We start from the raw sequence: 11,649 nt of genomic DNA on the forward strand, positions 1-11,649 counted from the left end.
TAATCAGGGCATCTCTCTTGATTACCCTTGGACTTCTTGTTGCAATTTCATTGTTGCCTACCTGCAAAATCACCAATGGATAGTAATCTGAAGGCCATACTAGGGTAGGAAGCTTTCTGTTCACATCTTTTAACCCCCAGGTCCAGCAATGCAGCAGACTTGCGTAAGAACTGGGTCAGCTCTGCACACTGGGCCTTCTGTTTCCTTTAGAAGGGAGACTCCCATGACAATGACTTGGCTTTTTTTCTTTATAGAAGCATTTTTGATGCAGTGGGAAGACTGACTTAACCATGGCGACACCTCCAAGCTAAATGAACCCTTATCCTAGTTACTGTTCAGCTCCACTTGCAGAGCCTCATAGCTGCTAGGCAAGGCGCCAGGCAGGAACGTGTCACCACTGACCCCATCTCTTAAGTCACCGTGTTTGGCCGGGCAGAGAGAGGATAGAGAATCCTCCTGTCATGCATGCTGTCTGCATGTTGTGCCTATCCCAGGGAAGGTCGGATGAAATTCCTACAGCGCTGTTCCTGTGCAAACTGCTACACCATGCCTTATTTCCCTGCTCTGTTGGCAGGTCTCCTGGTCGCCCGTGCTCCCTATGGGCTTTTATACGTGTGGGGAGCTTGGCCACCATGTTAGGGACTTGGCCACCATTGCTCCTGACCCTGCCCAGGTTGTGTCAGTTGCTGTTGCGTAAGCAGCAGGCTCCTGGCAGCTCTCAGCTGCCCCACAGGTTCCCCTGTTTTGGGAACCTGCTGTGTCCTCACCAGAGTGCTCTGCCATAGACCCTCCTGGAACTGAAGTTGCTCCCCTCAGGGATAGACTCAAAAAAACACCAAACATCAGCCCAGGCTCTTTTTTGCTGACAGAGAAGCTGACACTGACTTCATAGCCAACACAGCCTACTTCCATACTGGGCGAACAAAAGCTGTGAAACAAAAAGAAGTTGTATCCAAGCTATTTAATCCCTATTTCTTTACAAGAAAGGCAGACCCTAAAACAGTTTGAAGAAACCCCATGCACTCTGTAGAGACCTGACAACCCACACTTACTACCAAGCCACTTTAACTTCAAAGCTTCAAAAGCCATTTAACTTTATTAACTCCAAAAGGGCAAGGATTCCACCAATACTGATAAAAGCAGGTCCAAAAAATGTAGCTATTTAAGCAAAACAACAAACAGGAGGAGACTGACAGCACAGACTTCTCAGTAAACATAAGCTGTGTAGCTACTATAGCTCATTTGTGCAGGGTCAAGCCTTCCAACCATCCCAGGTCAACTCATTTAAACCTCACGCCCAAGAGAGCCCTACAAGGCAAGTCATCAACTCGCTGTTGTGGATATTCACCCTTCCTGAGTATCTACCATTATCTCCTCAAAACCATCAGCAAATGATTACACCTCAGCAGAGGTACTGGCAACACAAACGTCAACTACAATGGGATCTGTGTCAAAGAGTTTACACGACCAAGTAAAGGAGACAAAGGTTACAGAGCAAGAAGGGTGGAGTAAAGTTGGGATAGTTACCCAAATCAGCTGCACAACCCCCACAACAAACAAACCCCCAAACCAAATAACCCAAACCCACACACTCTGGGAATAATTGCATAAAAAGAAAACATCAGCTGACGGCCAGTAAATACCTGTAACATGTGCAATGTGGGCTATCAGCCAACACACACAGATTCCATACACGAAACGTGTAATCGTTAGTACTGTAACTACACAAGCCACAAAACAAACTTTACGGTTTCCATTCATCTTTTAGCAGGGATGGGGGAGAAGATTACAGGTGAAATCGTTCCCCTGCACACTGCCATGCACAGCACACGCTGCCTCTCCAGCCCTGAGATGCTGCTTCCTACTCCTCCTCAGTGTTCCGCAGCTGTAGTAGTTCCTGCAGCTCAGGGACAGGCGAAGGAACACACCCTTCCCCACAAAAAGACCTGAGCAGTCTTAAAAAAAAAATAAAAAAGAGAAAACAAAAAAGCCGGGGGGGGGGGGGGGGGGGGAAGGGGAGGGAAAGGGAGAAGAGGGTTTTCCTTTTCAAACTTGGGAGTTTCTTTTTCCACAGAAACAGTTGCGTTTACAGTTAGAACGCTGATCTGCATCCCGAGCACACCCAGTAACTAAAATAGAAAGCTAAGTTTCGCCTTCCAGCCTTCAAGGCTGAAGAGGCGGGCCAGCATGACAGACAGACAGACAGACAGGTCCCCGCACCCCAGAGCTGAACACCCCTCCGCTCCTGCCCGCCGGCCTGGCGCTCCCCGCTCCGATTTAGCCCACACAACCCGCGGGGCTCCCAGCGTCCTTCCGCTCCCGCGGCGCCACCGGCCAGCCCGAAGCAAACCCGAAGCCCGCGCGAACCGGGACACCTCCCCCCTCAGCCGAGCGTCTCCTCCGGCTGAAGGGCGGGTAGCCCCGGCCCGGCCCGGCGGCGGCCACATGTCGCGGGTCTGAAATACCTGTTAACACCCGCAAGTTACACCCGCCCCTCGGGCTGCCACGGCTGTGCGCGCCGCTCACCCCGCGGCGGGAACCGACCCAGGCGCCGAGACCCTCCTCTGCCCCACGCCGCGGTAGCGTCCCTGCCGGGGGGGGTCACACTACCACGGCCGCGGAGGGGGTTGCCAAGGGGCCAGCGCGACAGAAGGAGGAGCGCGGTGGGCGACGGGGAGGCTACCGACCTGCTCCGCCCCCCCTGTGGGCTCCCGTGGTTCGCTCCCAGCGGAGCCCTGCGTCGCTCCCATAGTAACATCGCCTGCCGCGCCGCCGGCCGCGGCCCTGGGCGCTAGCGGTCAAGTCCGCCGGACTCGGGCACGCTTCGCCCCCGCATCGGCGCCGCTGCCCAGCAAGGTCCGGAGGAAACCGGTCAGGCTTCGGCCGGCGTGAGCCGCGCAGGCGAGCGGCCGCGCCGGAGGCCCGAGCGGCACGGCGGCGGGGGCGGCCGGAGCCCGCCCGGGACAAAGCCCGCACTGAGGAGCCCGCCACAGAGCGACTTTGTATTGCCGGGACCCGGCCGCCCTCCGCTGCCAGCCAATCAGGCCTGCAAACGCCGCGGGTCGGCGAAGAAACATTTTCATTCTCCCCGGGAAGAAAAGAATTGTTATTCTCCCTTTACAAAAATACTCCTTGTGTTCTTGCCCTTGGCAGCAGCCAGTAGCCAACGCCTGTCACAGGACCAACGGGAGGGATGGGGCCTGCGGTCAAAGCCCAGGCAGCGTTTCTGACGCCAGGCTCATCCAACGGAGCAGGGCTGTGAACACTGTCCCTCAGAACTGCAACAGTCATTTCTACCTTGTATCTCTCTCTGCTTTTTAGGAGGACACAGATTTGAAAGCCACACACAACTTGATAGCTTTCCCCAGTCTAGGCAGGGTTTTCCACCACCTCACAAGCCTTCCACATCAGTCCCACCGTCAACGCTGCTGCTATTAACTCAGAAGCTGATTTGCTTGGTTTTGAGGCTGCAATTACGTATTTTAAAAAAGCACTATCTTGGGGTAACAGCATTCCTAAGAGCTTGCAAAATGACTGGTCACTGAAAGGCGACTGGCAGAAGAAGTTCAACCACACTTGTGTTCAGAAATAAAGATTTCTTTCCTGGTGCTACTATCGTCCTGGAGTTACATTATTTTGGGTGGATGAGTCAATACATGAATCAACTCTTGGAAGGAAGAAATTAAGAATGAGGACAAACTGTAAGGGAAGAGCTTTCTTAAGCCAACACTTTTTAAAAGAAGAATGAAAACAGCATGTTACTCTGCATGGCCTACTCTCATATTTGCAGAGAAACAGGCAGAAAAATGCCAAAGCACAAACTTTGCTCTTTTTTCCTCTGGCCCTTTCTCTCCGTTTTCCAAAGGAGTGATACCATCCAACTTCTGTTGCAGCACTAGCAGTCCAATATAAAAGCAAAGTTGAGACCACTTAGAGAAGTGGGGGAGGGGGCCAGGCTCCTCACACACATGGAGTTCTGTGATAGCATCTGGCATCAAGAATTTCTCCACATGACACGGGGGGGCAAGGCAAAACATCTGCCCCTGTCCTCACTGCTGAGCACTTCTGCACACCTCTGCAATCCTGAGGCAACTGGCTAGCAACATCAGCATAGGCTATTACACCATGGTGTCAGCTGAGAAAGCCACTGTCCAATATTTACCTCCCTGAAAGGACAAGACAGCATGAAAATAGCATGAGCTGGTTTTCACTTTGATAGGATATTGTAGGATTTTGCTGCAGATGACTACGTAGTTTTAGATGCAAGATGATTTTTGGTTTTAGCTAGATGGCTTTTTCAAAGAAAGCAGTTTTAAGGTGGGTCAGGGAAAGGAGAAGCCACTAGATCGTGACTGAAGTCTTTTAACACGTGTCATATGTTCACGGTACCATAATGTAGAGCACCAGCCTCCTGCAGCGATCTCCCTCCACAGGCTCTGCCAGAAGACAGAAAGCTAGCACTTGATTTCCCCACCAGACACAGCCTGGTTATGTAGGAGTCTACCCATCCCATCCAAGCCCAAGGAGGATAACTTCTTGTTCCAGACTAAAGCCACGGTTTGCCCTAAAGCCTCCTTTTGGCTGAGGCCACAGAGTGTTACGACTAACAGTGGGGTTATCAGGCTATTCTCTGAGCTGTAGGGCAGCTCACAGATTAATGTTCTTTACTAGCCTGAAATGCGTGCAACGCAGATGCAGGGACTGACACTGCCATGCAAGCAAAACAGGCTGGTTTTCAACCCCTTCCCAGGAATCATCACCTGGGAAGGGCCTATGAATTTGTCTCCATTCAGTTTCCTGCAACAACAGATAGAAGATAATCCATTTGGGCTCATCAGAGTATTTCCCATGTTTGCCCATAAAATTTCTCACTTGTAAGAGTACAGAGGACACATCTTTTCCTGCCTTACGTATTCTCTCAAAGCAAACAGCTATTCTGTCACAATGGGCAGATAAATCATTCCATACAAGCACGCAGATGAGAGCAGTAAGTGACCTCTAGTGCTCATGCTCAGGCTAGAGCCTGGCCAAGTGCCCAGATGCCCATACTGATGGCATGGACTGATGTTAACTATCAGCATAATCACAATTTACAAGTTACTTATGGAGCAAATAAACCACAGAGAACAGACTTTCACCTTCTGAGTGCTTTCTGCCCTTTGACCAAGCTATCCTTCCAAGGTGGATACACAGGGAGGACTATGAGGGGAAGATAATGCCACCTAAACAGAAGATGCAAGGATAGGAGATTGCAGAGTAACCAGTGACAAGAGCTGCAGGAGCTCTTTTGCCATCACAAGCTCCTGCCTCCTGCGGCAGGAAAAAGGAGAAAAGGTACTCAAAGCACCCAATTTCCCTAACAGCTATGCCACAGGCATCCCCATTCTCTTTCCTTGAAAGCCAAAGGAAAATAAAACCAACCCCCTACATGGCAACTCAAAGCAGCAATAACTAAATCTAACTTTTGCTCCCAATTCAGCTCTTAAATGCCACAAGACATTGTGTATCACAAGTGACTACACAGATTACCTACAAACTAGCCAAAACTGACCTGGGACAGCAGCACAAGCAGTAGAGGGGCTAGAGACCCATCAGTATGGTGGTCTGTTCTGCCTATGCAGGTCTCCGTGGACTTCAGAGTGTTTGGAGGCAAGTCTCCGTGCACTTCTCCCTCATTGTCTCCCTTTGAAATGAGACATGCAGGCACAGCTGTAGACTGCATCATGAAGGATAAAAGCTAGGTGTCAACACCATGCCAAAATTACACAGGTTGGGCTATAAATGTGCAGCTTTGTCCTCTGCAATGGCTTTCTGCATGTGCAATCACCCAAAGCAGTATCATGTGCAGGGGATTTCATGAAATGTTATGTAGGTGCACAGAGATTTTAAAATTAACTTCCATGGAAACATTAATTGGTATTAACTCTATGAGAACCATGAAAATAACTTCTAGTGACCACATTTCCTATTGACATTTTCAGTTTAAGTAATCAAGGCAGACATTGTTTGCCTACAATCAGGCTGAATCTACCATAGCACTAATTTAGAGGGATCACTTGGGGTAGCTTGAGTCACGCTAAACGTAGGACACACTCTGTAAATCATCTAATGCTACTGCCAATGAAGCAGTGGTGCTGCTTCCAGCACCAGCAGGAAGAACACTTATTTAACACTACAGGATGCAAACTTAAAACAGACAGCTGCCTCTCACAGTTACTCCTGACAAACAAATAAGGCTTTTCAACGACTTGCCTACAGCAACCAAGATCGGTTACTGCATTGTGATTCAGGCTCTGTTTGTCTCCTTCCCACCACCAACCAGCCGCTCTGACAATCGGTTCTTTTCCTTTGTTTAAAATGTTAAAGTTCAACACTTGCTGCTAAACCGCATGGCAAACAGGCAACCTCCTTAAAGAGCTGGGAATCGATTTCAGCAAGAGATACTAGGCTGCTAGTGCAACTGTCTGAACAGAGATGTCAGGTTTGCTTTTGTTTTTAAGCAAGTGTTCACAACCCTCTGATGAAAGGCACTGTAGAAGTTTGGCAACACGGTATTTTTAGAAACAGCCCTTCCCTCTTCCCTTCCAGGCAATCTCTTTAGACTGCCATTTGTCATCAGCCTGCAAAATCACACAAATCAGTCAGCCCAGTCCTACTTAAATGATTCATAAATCCAATTATGTCCGCTTCTTTATATAGTAAGCTGGGCCCTAACCGATTCAACCTTCAGGATTAGAGGATGTGCAGGTACCTGACCTCCGACTCTTGAATTGCTCAGGAGCTATGTATGGTTCCAATGCAGCTCTACACTGGGGTTAAGTCACACTCAGGGCACATTAATCTTAGTATTCATGGGTTCTCTTTTGCAGCATCCCCATGACAGAGAGCCTGCTTTGGCAGGGGGACTGGACCTGATGATCTCTCGAGGTCCCTTCCAACCCCTGCAATTCTATGATTGATTGATTTTATCTCAGCACATGGTACCATATGTAGAAGCAAATCTGATGGAAGGCCACCAAGACATTGGTGGCCGAAGCACTGTCCCTGCAAGAAAGAGGAGGCTGTGGTACCTGGGCTTGTTCAACCTGGAGGAGGACGGCTTTGGAAGACCTAGCAGCAGCCCACCGATGCTGACAGGAGGAGAAAGCAGGATATGCAGTCAGACTCTTAAAAGTGGCATGTGATGGAATGATAAGAAAGAGACAATGGGCTGAAGTTCAAACAAGAGATTCAGATGGATTTATGGAGGAAATTTTTTTCCCATGAGGACAACCAAGCCATGGGCCCAGGACAGAGAGGTTGTACCATCAGAATATTGTACCATCTCTGTCTTTAGAAGTTTTCAAACCCCAACAGGGTAAAAGCCCCAAGCAATTTATCCTGATCTCTCAGCTGACCCTGTTCTGGCAAGAGGTCGGGCTGGAAACCTCCTGAGGTCCCCTGCCACCTGAATTAGTCTGTCATTTCTGGGCAACTGCATGATGCAAGTGCCTGCTTAAAGCAGAGTGACGTTTTCATTATCCTGCCTCGTCTCCACTTCTGAAGTACAGCTTGTGATTATGCAGCATAACGATTTTGGCACGCAGCTTGCAAGGGCCAGTGTGTTGGCTGTCGCTGGTCTAGTGTCAGGATGAACAGCTATACACACTTGCCAGGTTTCAAAGCAGCAATACTTGGGCTGTTATTTTAGAAAGCACAGACAGATGTCCCAGGAAGAAACGCAGAGCCCAACATAAACAGTATCCCACGCTTCACACATACTTTTTCCTGGGGTAATCAATAGTACAAAATCCTCTGTGGATCACCTGGCCACCTACTGTGATGGTCTCATAGTAAGCTTTTTTTTTTAAGCCTAGACATACAGATTTACCTACACACTTCACAATTTAGACGTGTAGATGATTTAGAGCAAGAAGCAGCACTGTTCTAAGCCCAGTGTTCTAAACTCAATTTAAACAAAACCCAGTTTAAACAAAAAATACTGGTGACAAGCACTGTTATATGCTGAACAGCTAGGAACAGTGCTAGAGGAATTAATAGTAGGAAATACACTAATATTTCAAAACTGTTGAGAAAAATACACTATATTAATCATCAGTTCTTCCAGATGCCACACATCACAGGTTTATTCAGCTAAAACCCAGAAGACTGCTTGTTTTGTTGGTTACTACATCTTTGTGAAGGATATGTGAATTAGGAAATAGGGATGTACAGCATGTGTCACAGACTAAATGTCTGCAGGAGGCTATGCAGAGGTTTTGGATAGTAGTCAATACAAAAATTACAGTGGGGAGATGGTGTTTAGCATAAATGGATTGTATTACTTCATCCGTTTTAAACTACACTGTAGCATCTTGAAAATTACACTGGTAAAGAAATTAAACAGTGTGACCTACTGCTTAGAGTGAAACGGGACTTGACACTGACTACACATGGACACAGACACACGCTTTCCCCCACAGGCTGTGCAAACTGAAGCAACTTTCTTTGGCATAAGCACTTTGACCTCTATTAATTTAAGCAGCCACAAAAACCAATGCTGCTATTCTGAAGAACAATATAAAGTACTTTAAACAGATCCAAACCACACAAATGTATACTGTTTTTCTCCTCAAACACCATATGAAAGTGTGTATCAACACTTCAAAGGAAATCTCATTGCTAACTTGTTCATTTTAAACAGAAGGCCCCACTTTGAGCACATTCTGTTTGAACGTAAATTTTGCTTACATCTCATTTCCTTCTTCCCTTCTCCATGCTTCTTGACTACTCCTTGCAAGGTTATGAAACAGTCTTCTACTTTTAGCAATTTATTTGCTTTCCCTCACTAGAATTAGAGCCGTACAACATCAGAAACTTTACCATGGTAATTGACTGTTACAGCTCAAATTAAGGTAACACGGTAAAGAAAAAGATTTCATTCTCATTGAGATTATTATTCTTATTAACAACAAGCACAAGAATATGCAGAATGCACAAGATGTAACATACACAGAACTTTCTTGCTAATTTTTCTCTTTTCTGGTACAGAGGTTAATTTAAAAAACAAAGCTCCAGACAGTAGTTCTTCAGCCAAGTTAGTCCTTCAGAGCACAAAACTATGCTTCAAAGCTCTGCCTCTCCCCATCCTATTTATACTGGCAAATCTCCTGCTGAGGAGCTCATTAAGAAACAAAGCAGTTCTGCAGACCCATTCAGCAACAGCAAGGCCCCAACTAGGGTACTACATTCATTTTAGGTGCTGTTTTTCAGGAAGGACTGAAATGAGCTGGTGAGAGTCCAAGGGAGAACTATCATCAAGATAGAAAACAGATGCACACAGACACCCCAATCATTCGCTTGCCAGTTCCATACCTCCTAGGAGCCCACAAGCAAGGTGGCTGGATGCAGCTTCTGAAGCGTCTTTCTCCAGTGGATACCTGGTTCTAGAGTATCTTTCCCTAAAAGCTGGGTTTGCAAGTATCTATATTCCCTGGTATAAATTTGCATACTGTATGATTAAAAGCTAATGCTAAGAGTCTGCTGGCGACCACAGCTGGGACACTTCTGTCTAGCCATGCTTTGCTGATATTCTCATATTTCCCACCACACAGTGCCCTAAGAGAACAGTGATTGCTTTTTTTGGGGGGGTTGTTTTTTTTTTTTATAATGCCAACTTTTTTCTCTCGTGTCTTTAGAAACTTATTAACTACTACCCTCTTCCCCCACTCACAGAACATTAAGCTAATTAGTGAGTAGCTTTGGTTAAATATATCACAAATTGGAAAGACAGGACAACTAATATCCACATTTCCAAGTAAATTACTAGAGCAGCCATAGCTATCCATCTCTCAAGAATGAAAGATAAGTCAATTACGATTTTGCAACACACCAGCATGAAACCTTTTGCTCCCTCAAAATTGTCATCAGTTAATGACTTAAGAAAACAAGCCAAGCATGTTTGATCAACACATAAAACTAATGACGCATTTTATATTCTCTCTGGAAGCTCTTGAGAAAAAGTTTCAAAAGCAAGGTTAAGATGCCAAAAGGATTATATTTACCTTAATGATGTACTATAAGAAAATATGTAGCAAAACAACTCTCCCTGTGTGTGGCTATTCTGTTTCCCAGGACTCTACTGAGTCACTATGCAACTCACATTAATATTACCCTCCATGCTTAAAGTAATTTAACCAACCCCAAATCCATGCTAAATATTTATATTTGCTGAAAACATCACCATAGATTAAATCCATTCTTTACCAATGTTTAGCTAAGAGATGAACTAGTACAGGCTTGTGCGTTATTATTTGCATAACCTCAGCAGAATATTAAGATCACTGGAGAAGTCTCTCCTCTTCCAGAGGCCTGTTGTACATCATCAAGCTTTCAGCAAAAGCGTGTGCTCATTTTAAGTTGCTTCAGGAATCCAAACTAGTTCTGATTTCAACTTAGTGCTCTATTAAGTACAGTTTCTTGAAACCTTTTAAAATCATAGCTGAAGGAGTTAGCACTGTACCTAGCACACAACAGGAATCCATCATTTGAAACTAATGGCCAATTTTAGCTGATGCAACTTGACTAGTACCTTGTGAGGAGCGACGATTTTTGAGTGTCTCTGTTTACTTGCTGTGTGGTGCTTTGGGTTTGACGTACAGCTGTGCTCCCAGTCCCACTCACAAGGAGATGGCAGTGCAGTAGTTTGCTCCCTGAAAAACAAATCATTTAAGTCACATAAAAACACAGAAGACTGACTGAAGCCTGGGACACAAGTCCTAAAGAGGCCATAAAACATATTTCCCTGGTTTGGCATGCTTTAGCTTCCCTGGCAATCAAGTGGAAACAATGCTTGAATAAAGAAGATACTTGGCAATGTTTACACTTGCAGCAATACTGCAAACTTCAATTCAAGCACCGACCCACGTCAGGCATCCACTCAAGCTTGCACACAAGGCAGCAATGCACTTTTGCAAAGTAAATACGGTATAGAAAGGAAGCATGCTTATATTACATTTGTCATGCTGCTGTTCATCTCCACAAAGCATTTGGCCTTTCTGTTTTAATGTATTCTTAGTCTGATAACTTTGTACAATCTTGAGCAAGCTAAGCTAAGAGCATCATGTCTTAAGCATAACCTCAGTAAGAACAGTGAGATACACCCACTCCAGTGTTTTCAACTGGCAATGTAACAACTCCCATTGAAAAATGTTTATTTTCTGTCATTTGGCAATGTCATTTTCTACTCCTTCCTCTGCTCAAAAGGCCTGAGCTACCCCTCTTCTACACAGGCAGTATGTTAGCTTCCATTTAGCATCCTTGTCAGAGGGCTCCTCCTCTCCCCCACCCCTTGTTCCAGCCCTTGATTATCCCGCGTAGGAAGAAAGAAAATTAATGGTTTAACTAAGACAAACGAGGAGCTTTTGACAGAAATAGAAACAGAAGCCAGTGGTTAGTCTTCGCTGTTTTGAGTTTTGTTTTTGAAAGAAAACCAACACACATCTCGATCATTTTAATTCCTCTCTAACAGCATCTTCCCAAAGTGTTCCGTACAGCCACGCTTTCCTAGAAGAGTAGGTTACCTAAATTTGTAACGAGGGTGGGGTGTTCAGTTCGCTCATGACTTCTTTTCCTTTTTAGTGAGGGGAGAGGGGGGCATTCCTCATACCC

The 11,649-nt window shown here is 46.1% G+C and overlaps 1 protein-coding gene across 1 annotated transcript in view; it reads right to left on the minus strand.

Annotated features, from left to right (window-relative positions):
* Positions 1-10,691, minus strand: part of TJP2 (tight junction protein 2) — a 53,899-nt gene extending 43,208 nt beyond the window's left edge. The window contains exon 1 of the mRNA XM_084278907.1: positions 10,571-10,691. The gene's annotated coding sequence lies outside the window, so the exon portion shown is untranslated. The remainder of the gene's footprint in view (positions 1-10,570) is intronic.
* Between the last annotated feature and the right edge of the window lie 958 nt (positions 10,692-11,649).

The sequence above is a fragment of the Gallinula chloropus genome, assembly GCF_964237585.1.
Source record: "Gallinula chloropus genome assembly, chromosome: Z".
Lineage (NCBI taxonomy): Eukaryota > Metazoa > Chordata > Aves > Gruiformes > Rallidae > Gallinula > Gallinula chloropus.